Here is an 18,011-nt window from a genome sequence, read left to right as displayed (position 1 = left end):
AAACTATAAGTGAATTTCAAAATTAATTAGAATAAACCTAAATTAAGTTGATTTTCCCCTAAACCTAAAATGATTTAAAACATGGAATGTGCTATGAGAAAGAATAGACTTATAATACATTTTATTTTCAAGTAATAGGAGTTATCAGAGAGTAATGAGGTAGTAAGTTTGGGCGTGTACAAAGTTAAGTTAAACTCTTGTGACTCCAGAGCTTAAGGGAATGCTCTGAATCCATATTTCTGAAAACTTCCTTATATCCTAAAGTGTGTGACAACAAAAAAACCAAAGGATTAGCATAGACAGTTGCTTAAGGTATCTGGATGCTGTCAAACAGCAGAGCAAGATAGATGGTGTTTACTCAACGTCTAGATTTAATACCGACTGCAGTAGAACGCTGCAAGACGGGAAGAAAGGAAGTAACAACACAAGAAAACTTTCTTATTCGAAATGGCCAAGCTGCAGAGCATCACCAACAAGGGTTCGAGAGTAAGAATCCCAGCACAATGCGCAAAGTTATTCTGAAAAGTTGTTTGTCTGTTTGTTTGCCTGCTTGTTTGTTGAGACAGGGATTTCTGTATATTCCTAGCTATCATGGAACTTGTTCTGTAGATCAGGCTAGCTCCACCTCAGATATCTGCCTGCCTCTGCCTCTTGAGTGTGTGCCACAACTACCAAGCCCCAGAACTGCCTTTTCTTTTTCTTCTTTTGTTTTGTTTTGTTTTTCTGAGTTGTTTGTTTGTTTGTTTGTTTTTTGAGACAGGGTTTCTCTGTGTAACCCTGGCTGTCCTGGCGCTACCTGTGTGGACCAGGCTGGCCTGCAAACCCGAAATCCTCCTGCCTCTGTTTCCCAAGTGCTGGGATTAAAAATGTGCACCACCCCCACCACTGCCAGAACTACTTTTTCTTAAATCCAACTGCAAATTCCTAAGGTGAATGATCCTGCACATGGTTTATTTTCAATTCTAAAAAGACTGGCACTTTTTAAAATTGGAACTGGAGTCTATATAAACAGGTCTAAAACTTGCAGTTCCACAAGCAGAGCCAGCTAAGGATGGTTCCGATGCACGCTGGATCCACATGGCACCAATTCTACACCAAGGCATCTCTAATCTTCAAAACTTGCAAAGCCATAAAACGCAGAACCTTGATAAGCAGAACATATTTGGCATACTGATTCTGAAACTCGGCAGGAGAAGAGCATGTGTATCCAGGGGGCACCTATCAAGTCTCCAACACAGCCAGAGTTGTAAAGTACCAGTCCTGAAACCATATCTCAGTGAACGATGTGGTGATGCTTTAGAAGTCAGAAGGATCATGGCACAGACATTCTTCTCGAGACAGTTCGGTTTACAGTCGCATTCTCCAGAGAACAGTTTCTGAGGCAGTCACCGGAAGACATAAGACAAACTTAGTGCTCTTTGGATGACGAATAGAAACATGGTCCCTGTGCTTCGCGGTTAAGGCTATGTCCGTGTGCCTTGCCTTAACCATATGACCAAAGCTTCTCTCCTACTCACACACTACAGAGCCAAATTTCCACGTGGCTGAGAACAGGATTCACGCTATCACTTCCCCTAAAACCGGTCCCTCGTGCTGTTCTGCGCTCCGATTCTCAGGCTTGTCAGAGGTACCTATGCATTCATTATTGCCTTATTGCCTTTTGTGAAGGGTGAGCAACTGCAACCACGAAACGATGTAGTCCCGCAATGTTATTTCTGACATGCGCTGTAGTTCTAGTCAAGTCTCCCACCCTTTCTACAGCCAATGGCCTTCAGGAGTAAACTGGGCTTGTCAGTTTCTCCAGACCGTATTCGGGGGGGGGAAACACTGAAGTATGCGCCTGCAAGTTTTCGTGGGAAAGACTTATCCTTACTATTGTTGTTGTTTATGACTAATACAGCTGCAGACCTTCAGGATTTAAGGTCTCCCTATGGATTTGACTGTGGCCTCCAGAACCTGAGATTTAATTTTAAAAGAATTAAATTTCCAGTCTGCTTTCCAGGGGTGACTGTGAGAACGTGCGCTGACAGACTGTTGTCTTCAGAGGCAATATCCAGACACGCTAAGACAATGCCACAGCCTGAGCAGGGGTGACCCTTCCCCATTCATCTTAATGGAGTGTTAAACTTGAAGCCTAATTAGGTCCACTTAAACGCCAGCATTATTATACTTTTCTCTACTTATCTTCATAGCAAAAACAATCAACTAATGGACTCGTTTAATCTGGGTGCATGCGAGGGTCCCCTCCAGACACCCTGTCATTTTGATAACCTGCACTGCCATCATAAAAGTACAGTTTTAGACTTGTACTCTGGTTGTTTTGAATTACCCACACAATTACACTGCTTTCTGTTACTTTGAAAACTTAGAGGCAAGACCGTATACAGATATGTGTGAGGCCTACAGACTGATCGCCATGCCATAATGAAAAAGTGATGTCAACTGTGGCTGCCAGGATAACACACACCAAGATATGTAAAATGACACTGTCCCTTGACAGTTTAACTTTTACAACACATGTCCAGATTCCCACATACTTTTTCTGAGTTATCAATGTTGCCTTAATTCTGTTTTAACTTTTAATTCCTACACTAAGCCTTGCACAAAACAAAATTAGAAACATGTAAATGTGCACTTGACAATTTTATACCTAGTGGGATTCAAATCTGAGCCCTTAATGCAAAGTCCTTGACTACCTTATAAAACATCTCGTAAAAATGTATTTATTTACTCTGGACTATAAGGAGATTAGTCTGTTTTCCTTCAGAGGTCTCTGTGCCAATATAATATAGGAGAAATTTTTTGGAAGTTTACCATGCAAGCTTGTGGGGAAAATATATTGTGCCATTGATTACACACCTATCTTTAATCACACCTATGTGTCCTCAGGACTTGGAGGGATATTTTGCTATGGTACCTGTAATAAATATTCTTAATGCTATCCTGGTTTCCTGGTCCATCTTAGATGCTCAGAACCCTCTGCAGTTTGAGTAGGACTGAACATTTCTGTCCAAACAATTGGGACAGGCAGTCCCTTCTAAGAAAGAAGTATTTAAAAGCCAATTCATAATCTTTTTCTCCCTTCCACTTAGTAGACAAACTCTAAATTCATAATACTGCGAGGAAGTATAATAAGAGAGAAGAGACAGGGAATGTTGAGTCCCCACAAAGAGCAGCAAGTTTGTATAGCCATTGAGAATTTGGGGTGTTATTTATTTGTTAGAATATTCCTTTGGCTATAGAGTCTAACACAATGTCTTGATTTTCTTGCCACCAAGATGACATTCATATATTAATTGTCACCACTGCCTTCTTTTAGCTTCAAGTACAGGACAGTGAGCAAATGAAGATGTGGCAGTCTGATGTCACTCCTCATCACTGACTCCCTTGAGTCGTCCCATTGTTGTTAAAGAGTGAACTGGGTAACGTCACAGGCTGCTCTTTTCTACCAACAGAAATAGCTGGGTGATAATTGTTGTCTTCAAAGCTCAGGACACTTTCCAGAGAAGAATTAACATTCAAAGCCAATTCAGAGTCAAAGTTTAGTTTTGAGTCATTCAAGCAAACAGATGCCGCTACCCAGTTCAAGATGAGTGTAATCGAGTCACTGAGAATTGGAGGGGGGAAGGGGGGCAGTTGCAAAACAATATTTCAAAGGGGGATTATGCAAATAAAACATCAGTTATATATGATGTGAACTAAGAAGTCATTTCAAGCCTTTCTTTAAATTGATACTTGCAAATGCTTTTTTCACCACCACCACCCCACCCCCCTCCATTGCTTGGGATCAAACCCCGAGTCATAACCTCAGCCTTCAAGCCTTCAAACTTTAACAGTTGCTCTGACAACTTTAAAACCCAATGAACTGATTTTTTTTTTACTCTAACAAAGATGTGTTTATTGTGTTTACACTAAAAGAGTCACATGGTCTTAAACGCTTTCTAAAATAAGAGTTTGTTTCTTACTTACAGACTTAATTATGCAAATTCTGTAGATGATCCCTAGATGCTGATGTGCTAGGCTCCCGTAGGGACTGAGAAGGAAGGCAGGCCTTAGGGAACCTTGAAGAAAAGAGGGAAAATGCAAGATGGATATGAAACAGGAAGTGAGGCTGAGGTGGAGGGATAGGCCACATGGTTAGGGAACCTGGTGAGCTCACCAACAGGAAGGATCTATTTGGCCAGAGCAGAGGCTGACAGGCAGGTCCATGGGCCAGTCATCTGCGATCAGGGAAGCACATCTCCAATTTATATTTCTACATTCTGCAACAAGGGTAGTGGAGGAAATACCTCTCTCTTAGAGTTACTGTGAGAGCTAAAAGCCAAATAAACAATGCCCCTGTTATATTAACTATACAAAGTAAGTTTTGCTAACTGTAACTAGATTTACGTCAAACAACAGCCTTGCCAGTGTGCCCCTCAATGACTGTGTTTCTCTAAAGGAGAGCAGAAATGCAAGTCTGACATTGCTTCACTTTGCCTTTGCATTTCCTAGGGAAGCATGAGTGATGCAGCAATGTCTAAGGTAATTTGCACCAGTTGGAAGTCACCCTTGTGCCCTGACTTTAGAATCTAGACTCAGGACAAGAAGTAGCTTGAGCATATTAATATAGTAAGAAATCCTTGCGTTACAGCTGGTGAAATGTCACTCACAGTTTTGCGGGCGTCGTTTTTATTTTTCCTTCTTTCTCCATGAAAAGCAGCATGGTTTTGCAGAGGGTCCAGCATTGTGGATGGCAAATCTTGATTCCAATTCTAGTTTGACCATTTATTAATTCCAATAGAGAAACAAGCCCTGAACCTTTTCTGTTTCCCACCAGAAAAATAAATTGATACAGAGTTAGTTACAAGAGTAGATGGAGACTAATTAAAAAAAAAACATATGAGATGACTTCACTGTAACCTAAGAAAAACTTTAACTTTCTTCCCAATTCTTAATTCCTTCTTATCTAATTTGAGCTAGCATAGCATTGTAATCCTTGTGTGCATCTCTCACCAGGGCCTATGCTTCTTGAACGCAATAGCTAGAGCCCTTTGTGCTTGATTGACCATTGGTCACCGTCAAAAGCTTTCCTATACTACAAGTTCATTAGTTGTTATATGGGGGAGGGAAAAGAGAAAAAAGCAATTCACAATTACCGGACTATACAGTTTGATCGGATGCCTTATAAAATGCATATATGGAGATGAACTGCTTTCAGAAAGTCACAAAATATAGTCCATCTATCAAATATCTACTATCTGTATCACCTGGCGTGTACCATTTGTTGGCCCTGGCCTGAGCAGAAGCCCTGGAGAAGACCGAGGAACCCGTGCTCCAAGGCTTCACAGGTGGCACATTGTAATCTTGAGAATTCCTGACTTCAATCATTCACATCTACCATGATAATGACACTTAGCAAATGTGTGGACCTCTCGGATGCTTAGTCTAATGTCCAAAGCATCACTGGACTTGCCTAAGCTGCACACTAGTCAGCACTCCACATGTACTCAAATACATTGACTAAGCTAAATTTGTCTAGGAAGAGGACACGGCTTAATGCATCATTCTGATTGTTTTTGTTTCTCTTGCATTGCTCATGCCTCTCGCTCAGATCTAGCTAAGATCACCAATACCACGCCCAGTGTCTTGGTATCTTGGAAAAGAACTAATAAATGAATTATATTAGCTGTGCTGGGTAGCACTGATACACAGCACCACTTAACCACTAGGACAGGACTCCAATTGGACACTCATAGCAAACAAACTAGGATGTGTCTTTAACCCAACTTTTCAGATAACCAAATTTCAGCAACCTCCATGTGTCTTCAACTCAGGTAGATATGATATTCATAGCTGTTCAACTATGGTGTCATATGCTTCCAGTTGTGATCTTAGAAATATTTTTGTATCAACTATAGTTAATTTCAAAACGAGTGCTTATATGAGTTAATGGTAAAAAAAAAGTTAATAAAGAGCAAATCAGTAATTATGTATACCGATTCTGTGCTGTATGCTAAAATACAAATACTTTCTGTAGATTGACATTTTATCTTCAAATGTAGAATAAAAACATTGGAATTTGCTTTGAGAGTCTACTGGACATGACCTTTTTCTATGAGCTATCCAGTATATTTGTTGGGTTTTATTAAGATTTTCACACAAGAAAGCATTAGTACTATAATTAGAGTCAACTCCTGAGGGGTTCATAAATTCAGATGAAGAGCAGGCAAAAGGCATTCCAGGAGGTCTGGGAAACTCACTTCCTTATGTCTCTTCCTTATATATGGGGACTATGAATCTGAGAGAAACACTGTAGGAAGAAGAATGAGAATATTGCTGCATAGTTGTTGCTTAGCGTCTTCTAAAATATTCTAGGATACTCTTCATTCTTATATGAATTTTAAATTCTTATGGAATGTTCCCTCGGTTGCCAAAAGTGAAGTTTGTGAAAACAGTTAAACCTGTCCCTCAGTGTCAATATTAGCAGTAGGACCTATGATAGCTAAGTGCTGCCACAAAAGTAATTCAATGTTACTGACTTGGTTACCAAAGCACCTGAATGTACATATAATTATTTTAATGTTAGCAATCACCATGATGCTGCATGCAAAACAAAATTATTTTTCTTATTTGAGATACCAACATCAATGAGTTGAGAACATTAAGTGACTTAAGGTCATGTTCATAACTTGTATAAAACTGAAATCAGAATGTGGCTCTAACCTTGTCTCTGTTCCCTACAGTTTCTGAAATCCTAGCAGGTGGTAAAATAGGCCTTTGTTCACTAACACTTTGTTTAGAGGAATCCTTACTCTCTTTATTCTGTCCTGATTGCATATCCCTTTTTAGCCAGAATAACAAATGATTCATTTAAAATTGTACACACAGTGTTACAAGAAACCATTCTCTAAAGATCCAAGAAGATCCCACACTTTTTTTTAAAGTGTTTTTTTTAAGTCATGCTGATATAAAATGTTGTGGGGTGGTGGGGTGGGGGATAGCAACAGCTGAGATCTGAGAGAGGACATTCATTAAATTAGAAAACAACGTACATTGATTTCCCTCTTGCACTTTAGACATAGGTAATACCATTTCATTGCCTATCCCATATGGAAACAGGACTTAATGGATTAACAGTTTATGATTTGGCCATTAGAGCCAAACACCTTTCTAGAAATCTTTTCTCCCCATCAGACTGTGCCCCAGCATATTGGCTACCCAGAAAGCAAACATTTCCTATCCAAGACCAAATACCCTCATTCCTGCAGAGAATGAGTGAGGAGAAAAAAATAATAAACAAGGAAACACTGTTTACAACTATTCAGCCACAGTGATTATAGCTGAAGAACACTGGAAATTTGTGCACACAGGTCACTAGTACAATAAGAAAGGACACCCATCCGGATGATATTCTTAGTAGTCTGAAGGTTGTGCAAGTGAAGAGTGCCAGGTGATAGGAGTCAAGATGCCTGGGCTCTCGAGGTTGAACAGCCACTATGACTTTTCTCTCCACTCTAAGTGACACTGTCCATTTGTCCTGGATTTTTTTTAATGAGAAAAATGTGAGTCTTCTCCACTATGACATAGTTTATGCTAATTAAATGTGGATGTATAGCACAGTTCTAAGTTTCTAGACTTCTAAAGAACCACCATGCAACATTCTCTCCCTCCCCTTTAGTGGCTCATGTGACATGTGACAATCTGCTCTTTCTTCTAATAAGCTCTCAGATCTCAAGCATCTTTGTTAGTTTGTTCTGTTTTGTTTCTTCTAGAAATAGAAGTCATGGCCTTGCTTGTGTTGGACAAATAATCTACCACTGAGCTATATCCTCAGTCCCATCTTCCTCAGATTTTTATTTATTTTTATTTGTTTATTTATGGTATACGAGTGCTTTTTCTGCAGAAGGGCACATCAGATCACATTATAGATGGCTGTGAGCTACCATGTGGTTGCTGGGAATTGAACTCAGGACCTCCGGAAGAGCAGGCGGTGCTCTTAACCACTGAGCCATCTCTCCAGCCCCAGATTTTTTAAAAATCCAATACACCAGTCAAACAGATATACCTGAACTCCCAGGACTAGACACCCTGGAAAACGTTTGCCCTAGGCAATCACAAATTCCTTGCCTCCTTCTAATTTGTGTTTCTGAAAACACATGTAGAAGTGTGAACCACTGCTCACATCCCAACTCTATCTCGTTTTTTCACTCTTTTTCCTATATCACCTTCAATGTATTATGAAATGTGTTGACCTTGTATGTTGCTGTCTTCCTGCACCAATATGTCAATTTTTTTTTTTTTTTTTTTTTTTTTTTTTTTTGTCACTGATGTGCTCAGGATGCCAGGATGAGGCCGAACATCCACTTGGGTCTTGAAAAAAATTTGAAGAACCAAGAACTGAATCCTGAAATCAGGCTGCATGTGCAGTATATTCCGCTGGCAAACGCCCATTGTGTCCAGTAAACACACACTGGCTAAAGAGTCATCTGTGCACAGTAACCAAAGAAATATATCTCACATAAAGGGTCGAGTTGATGTGCAAACAAAATGGTCCATTTTGCCATTCTGGTGGCCACTAACATTCCGAATGAAGGCAGAGACATGAATGACTCGTCTTCTCCGGCATTTATCCATTTTTTAAGTCTTGTAGTTTTAAAAAGTTAACTGTGTAATTCTTTTCTTAGTCCCTTCATTCAGAAATAAAATATCTATTTGGTTTAAGATGTGCCATGGCAAAGTATGATAGTTGTGCATGTGTGTGTTAAATATGCTAGAAATTGGCAGGAATTTGTTCATTTGTATTTTGATAGTAACAGGTCAAAACTCTCTGTATGTGTGTGGGTGGGTGGGGGAAGAATACTGGGTAATTTTTTGCTATGATTGGGTGCAATTCTAGTCAGGGAAACAACATAGACATATATTCAAAGCAGCCCTGTATGCTGAGGTTCCCATCAGTCTGTGGTTCAAAAACTCCCTCTTTTTAGGCTTTGCTCAGCCGGGGAGCTGGGCGTGGAGAGCAGCTCTCCAACAACGGCCTTCAGAACAGGTCAGAACTTTTAAAAGTTGCGATTTGAAGATGACAAACGTATTAGAAAACACTGAAGTGCAAATAAATTGCTACAAGTCTTCAGAAAAGTCTTCTGTTAAATCCTTTTAAAATATGCATATATTAAATACAATATTAATTATACTTTTAAATAGACATGTAGACAAATGTTTGTGGCAATGATGCTTTCCATAATGAAAATATTACAAACAAGCTAAATATCCAACAATAAGAGAGTATGCAAATCAGTTACATTCATCTAAAATTTTTGTTTTTGAAGACTGAAGTCTGGATATATGTTATTAGTCATACTTTTAGAATAAATGTATGGCATGTTTATTAAAAATCTGAATGAAATTTGCAAAGGTGTTAGTGATAATCATTTCTGACTGAAATTTACACATTATTTTATGAGTGATTCCTAGTATTTTAAAACAGCCACCAGGGTCTGCCACATTAACTGATATCAAAGTGCAGACTAAGAGCTTTTGTAAGAAGTAATTTTTAAGTGGGTAAATACATTTGGTAACAAAACTAATTCCATGTACTCACAAGAAAAATATCACTTAATGGACTACTATTTCACCTAGGCAATATACTAAACACTGTAATCTTTTGATGAAGTAGACATTGCTACAATATGTTAGAGATAAGGAAACTAGTGAAATAACTATTTTGAAACCTCATGACCGATAAGGAATAATGGAAGATTTGAACCCATGCTTTCTGTCTTCTGCTTTATTATTATTATTATTATTATTATTATTATTATTATTATTATTATTATTATTAATTTACTTATTCATTTTACATCCTGGTTGTAGCTCCCTCCCTCAGTGCTTCTACCTTTAAACACAATGTTCCACTGAAAACAGTTGAGCAGAATCCAGCATGAAGGAGCCATGATTTACTTTTTGTCAAAGAATGTTTCAGCCAAGGAGTTCTTAAACTTTGTCCATTGCAACAGCCTTTGCAAGAAATTCTAAGATAGGTATACAAATTGAACATTCACAAGTAAATGAATCATAAAGAATTTTTAATATTATATATGATTAAATATGAAAGAATTTTTGCATATTAAGAGATAGATTTGCTTATTTTAATTTACATAAAGAACTAAATCTTGGCTGAATATTTGACAATGCAGGACATACAACAGGTTCAATATTTTCAGAGACTGCTAATTTGATTTTATACTCATCAATGCTGAGGATGGCACTTTTTAGAAATATATTAAAACAACAAAGGTCTGTTTAGGGCCATTTCAGAAATTGTGAAATTTATGTCCTAAGCCCAAACTAACACTCATTGTAGTAACTTTTTTACTTGTCAGCCACTCAAACAGTAATTTTTAAAATCAGACATTCTAACAACACAATCTGAAGATGTACTAATTTGAAATGTATATGCTGAAGAACGATGGTAGGAAATATATTAAAGATAATTAACACATTTGTTTCTATGAAGGCAGAAAGCTTTGTGAATACAGTAGCAGTGCTGCAATTGACAATACACAGTAGTCTTGAGTGTGAGCCTGGGCGTTTCAGGCAACAGTCCTTGGTAAGCTGGGATGTGACGGTATATGCAGACAGTAGGAAGTGCCCAGGCTTAAGTAGGCATCTACCTAACATACACAAAAGTCAAGGACCAGGCCTAAAATGCCATCACAAAATGCGCAGAATGCGGCAACGCCTCTGAGAGCACCATTGATCTATCATGCACCTGATTTTGAATTGGTATTAAGTTGCTGCATTCAGAAATCTTTTACTGTTTCGAATTTTTCCATAAGCCCTACATTCTGTTAGCTGGCCTGACACAGGGTGGAGACCCACAGTTGAGGAAGCAGTGGGGAGCACTTCTAATGGTCATTTGTGTCCAGGTGGCTTCTGCATATTCAGTGTATGTGTGTGATGCACATGCTAGGCTACATCCCAGCCCTGGCTACTATCTCTAGTTATTGATGGTGCGTTCATTGCCTATCGCCAAAGTATTTCAGTTTTTACAGCTGGTAAAATATCTAATTTCCACGATGTAAATAGTGACCAAGTGTGAGGCTATGTGCCCTCTTAATTGATATGCATAGCTAATGCACGTGAATAACATTAAATACGGCTTTTTAAAAAAATCCTTTACAAGACTTTTTAAACTAAATTTAATGGAAATATAAATCAGCAAATTAGAATTGGTTTCCTAAAGAATGAGGGGAGACACTTTGATTTACAGGAAATAGGCCTATGAGGAAAACTAGGCACCTTTGTACACTCCACCTCTCAATAAAAGCTTGGGACGGCCTTGGCAGCTCTTCCTGGAATCCAGGTGGAACACCAAGTTCACTGATTAACTGAACACTCTGGTTTTATAAACTCACCTTAGATGCAGCCAAGTGTGAAGATTATGGAACCACCAAGCCGAGGAAGCTAAGCAAGCTAGTACGTGAGTGCATCACCTAAGGCCCTTGGTTTCATATTACCTGGAAGAAGCTCCTAGATCAAAAGGACTTCCTTGGGAACATTCTAGAATATGCAAAATAGAAAGAGAGTTTCAAAAACTGTATTTGATATGTAATGTGCAGTTTTAACTCAATTCCAAAGACGGAATCATTTCTAGAGAAGCAATTCACATGAAAGCAAGTTGAATTATCTGCTAACTGGGAAGAAAAATGCTTCCACTTTTAGATGGTCAATAGTTTAATTTTCACAGGTCCAAGCATTATAAAAACCAGTACAGAAGTCACTAAAACATTTTATTAGTGAGTTAAGTAACCTGTCTATACAGAACTTGTGAGTCTAACACTCTTTAAATATATACATATACATAATCTTTAATCTACCATTGTTTATAAGATAATGTTCTTTGGTTAAAAAATTATGTTCCCTCGCCTGGGGCATCCTTGTAAGGTATCAGTCACCAAGGCACACAAGGCTCTGGGATGACTAAGTTCATTTGCCCACTGAAATAAGTAGGTCAAAACACGATCACGTCAATGACAGAAAGACGTAGCTTTTTTGGAATTCCTTCTGAACTCAGTTGTTTCACTGGATGGAAGCGTCCTAGGAGCTGGCTTTAAGATTTTTTTTAAACAGAAAAAGATATAAGCTTTTCAAACACAAATGTAATAGAAAACCATAAAATCAGAACCAGCAGGCAATGCCAGGGACAGAATCCATAGTCAAGTGTATAGAAAAAGTCTGGACAGTTTCTGATACTCATTAGTTTCATACTTTTACTGTGAGCTCAACAGTCCACATAGAAACACTAAATCTGGTTACACAAGAATTGAACTCTTGTTATTTTCCTTCCCCACTTAGCAAGTCCAAATTCAAGAAAAGTAAATGTGTGTGTGTGTGTGTGTGTGCGTGAATATTATTTTAAATAGTTTTTTAATTTCCCAAAAGCTCCCCCTAAAGAGTCATAGGAATTGGATAATTTAAAGATGTAAGAATTGCCCCTAACACTGAAGGTCTTCCTGATTTTTAATCCTTAAATTCCCACTCACAGAGGTTTAAACTCAGACAGAAGACACCATTCCTAGAAGGGCCACTTGGCCTCTGTTGATCACATATCAACCAACTCCCCTCCTGCTCCCTTGGCTCAAGACAACATGGCAGCACACAACTATTCTGTATGGCCTACTGCAATCAGTTTTTATTATGTGATACATTTAGGAAGAAAAAAATTCCAGTTAAGTTAAGCTAAGAAGCTAGCTGCATGCATTTACTTTACTTGCTTATTATTTCCCACAGTGAGTGTTCTTATTTATTTAGTACAAATTTGTCCAGAATGTTTGCATTTAAAGTCAAGAGGAGAGCTCTATGCCTAAGTATACATGGTCCTTATTATTTGAAGCTGTGACTAGAGTGATGCCTCAGTAAGCCATACAAGTTAATGTGATGACACAGTTTCTTCGGCCTGATTCTTTACCAATCTTATTTCTTGCTCAGACATTTAGGCTGAGGACCACCCAGCTGATACAGATGGAACAGGTGAGGAAAGGAGCTAGTAAGAAAAGATAGAGACACAGACAGCTTGATTTTCAGTACCCTTTCTGATAAAGCACCTAGGGAGCCACAGTTCCAACAGTCAGTGTACTGTATTTTATATAAATAAATCTCTGGTTTTCCTTCAGAAAGTTCATGGCCATATGACAACGAGAATCAAGGAGTTAAGGAATCCGTGTAGCCAAACCAAATAAAACCATTTATTACTGTTGTGGTATTTCTTGCTGATTTGAATGAGATATGAACATCTAAACATAACTGGATGACTAAAGCAGCAAGAAGTATGCACTCACACTGCATGCCATCAGTCGACCTGATTCTCAGTCCTTTCCACGAGGAAAGCCTCAGACGCGGAGCTCTTCCAAGACATGCATACATTTGTGTCTGTTCTGAGCCCTCTTTTGGTAACTAGGCTCTTCTTCCTCCTCTGTTTTACTTTCTTCTTGTTGGCTTTCTTTAAGGGGGAAGGGAGGCTCTTGGTTGGTTGGTTGGTTTTAGTTTTCAGCAAGCAATCATTTTCTTTTATACACATCTTGAAAGATCTTAGCACTCTGTCCATCAAAATATTCTATTCATGCCTACCCACCCAGCTTCTCTGGCATTAGGTAGAGGCACAGCCTAGTCAGCCCCTCTGAAAGATGCAGGAACCAGGTGCTGGATCTACAGTGGGACTATGAGTAGACTTCTTTCACTCTGTTACATGGATCCCCCACAGTTCTGCTATTCTGGAACTTTCTGAACATTGGCCATTTGTCCTTTTCCTTGTGGCCACCTTATAGCCTTCCAATAGCCTGCTTACTTATGTAAGCAGTTAGCCAGTGCCCACTTTTAAACCCCAGAACACTGAGAGACACAAAGACCCTAATAACATAGTGTCTAGTATAAGGAAGCTTCCATCAGATAGATCATACGCATCTCATACTAAAAGGGATGTTAGAATCTCAGCGTGGCTCACTAAGATTCATTTTAATTTCATTAACTGTTTTGGAAATGGTGGTTTTAGCCTCCTACAACCATTCCATACGCAAAGTAATAATCAGTGTAATGTGATTAGAGTAATAGCTGCAGTTTGGGGAGTGTCGCATAACTTAAAATCTCCATTTCCTTCCTTAGGAAAGAATGAAATTAAAGTAAAAAAAATCTTTTAAAAAATTACAAAAAAATTAAAATAAAATAAAAGGCTGTCTCATCATGACAGCTCCTGAATTTTAAGTTTACATACATAGACTCATATACCAACTCCCCAAGAGTTGAGGAGATTTCTGACAGGATCTGCTATCATGTTTACACAGTAATTTAATAGTAGACCCACCCAGGATCAGGCTAGGCCATAGTGTAACATTCCCCCACAGCTTTGTAAAATCTTTTTGTGATAGAAATAAGGGACACTTTCTGTACTCACATTTTCCCTCTTCCGGTCTCCTTCTGTGAGTTAGAAAAAAGTAAGTTATAATTAGAATCAAGAAAATACTGCAAGGATAAATACCATGTGTCCTGTTTTTATAAAAGGTCATTCTTTCAAGCTATCAAGGCCCTTTAAACAAATACCTAATTGACGGTCCTAGCCTGCTCTGTACGAGTGAAACACACTGCCCAGTTCACAGATGAAGAAATCAGAGTCAAGAGACTCTCAGCCATTTTAGATCCCTGGGCCAGAGACTCGGAGCACAGCCACTTTGGAATGGTGTGTGTCACTGTATCAAATTAACTCAGTTAGTTGGACATTATTTTAATCTTGACCCAGAAGTGTGTCTAATACATTTATAATGAAAACAAAAGAAAAGACATATTCAAATAGCAAAGAGTCAATCCTAAAACAAATAGCTATTACAGTGGATTTCAGAATAAGTTCTTTGGTGACTCGCTGATGACTCTGTGAAAACCCCATCTGAGTGCGGCAAGTCTAATTTACTGCACAATTACAGAACCCTGGAATAGAGTCTCCCCTTAAGACCAAGGTATACATACTAATAGACCCACACTGATAGCAAGGATCATAACAGTATGTCATTCCTTTAAACCAGGATCCTACTTCCCTGCAGCCCCAGGAACAGTGGTTCAAAATGAGAAAGGATACTTAAGTGCATTTTGTTCAATATACAATGTCAGATTAACATTTAATCATTGGCCCTCTTATTTATTAAAAATAGAGGAGAGAGAGAGAGAGAGAGAGAGAGAGAGAGAGAGAGAGAGAGAGAGAAACAGTTCGTGAGTACTTGGCAGGTATTGTGCAATCCACTACCAATAAACCAATCCCCCTCCCATCCCCCCACAAGTCTCCAGAACTCACTCTGTCACCTTGAAAAACCCAAAGAGCCCCAGAACATTGAGCAGTGAAGGAGGAACCGAAAGCCTGACTTCCACAGCACTTACGCCCTTTACTTCATTTTCCGTTGAATTGTTTTCAGGAGTGGATTTCTTCAAGGAGCTTGTCATCTGTCACTGGTGATAGGAAGTTTGAATGTCATGGAACAAAGTAAAGACCACACCTGGTAAGACCCCAGGAGAACATTTCTTAATGTCGTTGAACGTGTGAAGTACAACCAGAGAGACACAATAGTCATGGGCCCTCAAAGCAGAGGAGAAAGAGAAACAACTGAGGCCACACCTTGAAAGCATGCTGCCAGATGGAGAAAGGATTTCAGCACCCACCCTTTACTAAGCTAATCAAGTCAGTTGGTCACATCTTACATAATCTTAGGGTTCCATTTAGTGGCATTTGTCCTTATCCACCTCAGCAAAACATGGAGATGTTTTATATATATATATATATATGTTCATCATCTGTCTCACTCTTCTAGAATGTAAACTACTCAAAGACAACAAAACAGAATCTTGAGGGGATGAATTAATAGTTTGATAACTAAACTCTCTTCTCTTCCCAGCTTACCCAGTAGGGAAAGGGAAAATGTGTGTGGTCTGAAGAACCACTTCATGGTGTTCCTTTCTTCCTGGTAAAGTGCTTGGAAAGGGTAGCTGCTTCTCTACTGTGTTTGGTTTCTTAAGTCAGCTCATCTCCTTACTACAGGCTGAAAAGGATAGCCTTACAGAGGGAAGAGAAGAAGTGCAGAACAAAACATGCTTCCAAAGGAAAAACCTAGGAAATGAAGGCAAGACACACAAGCGACTCACCGTCCAACGTGGCGTGCATGTGCCAGCAGCATAGCCCCTGGAAACTTCTTAGAGACCTGGGCAAGCTCTACTACAGCCACTGAGCCAGAATCAGCATTTTTTATGAGGTTCTTAATCAACTCATAGTCATTTTATAGTTTCCACCAGGTTGGAGAGATGGCTCATCAGTTAAGAGCACTGGCTGACCTTCCAGAGCTTCAATTACCAGCACCCACTTGGCAGCTCACATTTGTCTGTAACTCCAGGTCCAATGTATCTAAGACTCTCATACAGACATACCTGCAGACAAAACAACAATTAATGTAAAATAAAAAAATAATAAATATATATCAATTTTTAAAGTAGAGGAAAGGGAAGGAAGAAAGAAAAAAGAAAGAAAGAAAGAAAGAAAGAAAGAAAGAAAGAAAGAAAGAAAGAAAGAAAGAAAACAAAAACAAAAACAAAGAGCCAGGCACAATTGCACTCACCTTTAATCCTGGAACTGGGGAAGGAGAGGTAGGCAGGTCTCTGTGAGTTTGAGGCCTGGCTGGTCTATGTAGTCAGTTCTAGCCAAACTAGGGTGAAGAAGAAGAAGAAGAAGAAGAAGAAGAAGAAGAAGAAGAAGAAGAAGAAGAAGAAGAAGAAGAAGAAGAAGAAGAAGAGGAGGAGGAGGAGGAGGAGGAGGAGGAGGAGGAGGAGGAGGAGGAGGAGGAGGAAAAGATGGGGAGAAGAAAAGAAGGAGAAGAAGAGAAGAGAGAAGATGAGGATGAGGAGGAGAAAAAGGGAAAGAGAGGAAGAAAGAAAGAAGAATAGGTTGAGAGGTCGTTGCTGTTGTTGCTTGAACACATGAAAATAAACTTCGTCATGTCAACATTACCACAGCATGTGCTCCAATGGCTACCAGATACACCATCTTAAGAGCTAAATCCCTCTACCTTCTTTTCATCATTAGGTACCAATAATATGAAGACACAGTGCAGCCCAATAATTCTTATCTCCCAAAAGAAGGTGAGAGTAAAGTTTGTTTGCGTATTTGTTTTTTTAATTGCTAAAAGCAGCAAGAGCTTGGAGAAAGAGGGAAAATGCACCACTATCTATACCCTGCCTGGCTTTGTCTCCTGTCTCTGCTGCAGAAAGAAAACAAAAGCAGCAGGTGTAGAGGCTATTGTTAAACTCCTAAAGTACTAAGGTTTCTTTTTCCCTTTACGTTGACTCTTATTGCATAGACAACAACTGTTGAGTCAGCAACTACCTCAAGCTTCAGGACTTTAGCTAGCACACTGGCTGCCACTGCTGGATCACAGAAAGTTTTACAAATATTTTTATATCGTTGTGCTGGTCAAAAATCTGTAGCAGCGACATCTGTCCACAAAATGCACAAAAAATATTTCAACATGTTAATACTTAACAGATGAGTGTCGTTGAGATAAAGTGCAGAGCTGAGAAGGAAAAATTTAATGACTGGCTACTGCATTTTGAAAAACAAGCACAGATATATTTAGACCTGGTGTGTGTGTGTGTGTGTGTGTGTGTGTGTGTGTGTGTGTGTGTGTGTCTGTGTGTGTGTGTGTGTGCATGTGTATATGTGTGTGTATTACATTCTTTCTTAATTTTGAAAATTCAAAATTAACTCTATCCCACTCTACCTATAGTTAAAAACTTAGGTAAAACCAGAAATAAAATTTGCCTTCAATAAAACAAGGAGTCACATTTTTTTAAGTGACAGATAGTAGACAGTGAGTTCTAGATATCTAGATAAACAGAATAAAAAATCTGCATCAGTCATTTGTTTAAACTGATTAAACAGCACACACATATTTCAAAGATTATGGGGCTTTTCCTTGGGACTCTCTCTTCAATCTTTAAAAGAAAAC

General features: G+C 38.9%; 1 long non-coding RNA gene across 1 annotated transcript in view; it reads right to left on the bottom strand.

Annotated features, from left to right (window-relative positions):
* The window catches only part of LOC311607683, a 46,321-nt gene that overhangs the window by 9,894 nt on the left and 18,416 nt on the right, over positions 1-18,011 (bottom strand). Inside the window, exons 3-9 of the long non-coding RNA XR_014782700.1 lie at positions 16,626-16,712; positions 15,400-15,515; positions 14,429-14,451; positions 13,320-13,480; positions 11,397-11,541; positions 4,653-4,805; positions 3,970-4,061 (exon numbers count right to left, since the gene is read on the bottom strand). This is a non-coding gene — a long non-coding RNA (uncharacterized lncRNA). The remainder of the gene's footprint in view (positions 1-3,969; positions 4,062-4,652; positions 4,806-11,396; positions 11,542-13,319; positions 13,481-14,428; positions 14,452-15,399; positions 15,516-16,625; positions 16,713-18,011) is intronic.

This window comes from Acomys minous (genome assembly GCF_964271855.1).
Source record: "Acomys minous genome assembly, chromosome: 10".
NCBI classification, from domain to species: Eukaryota; Metazoa; Chordata; class Mammalia; order Rodentia; family Muridae; genus Acomys; species Acomys minous.
Note: the sequence above shows the minus strand (reverse complement) of the source record. Positions and strands in the feature narration are given on the sequence as shown.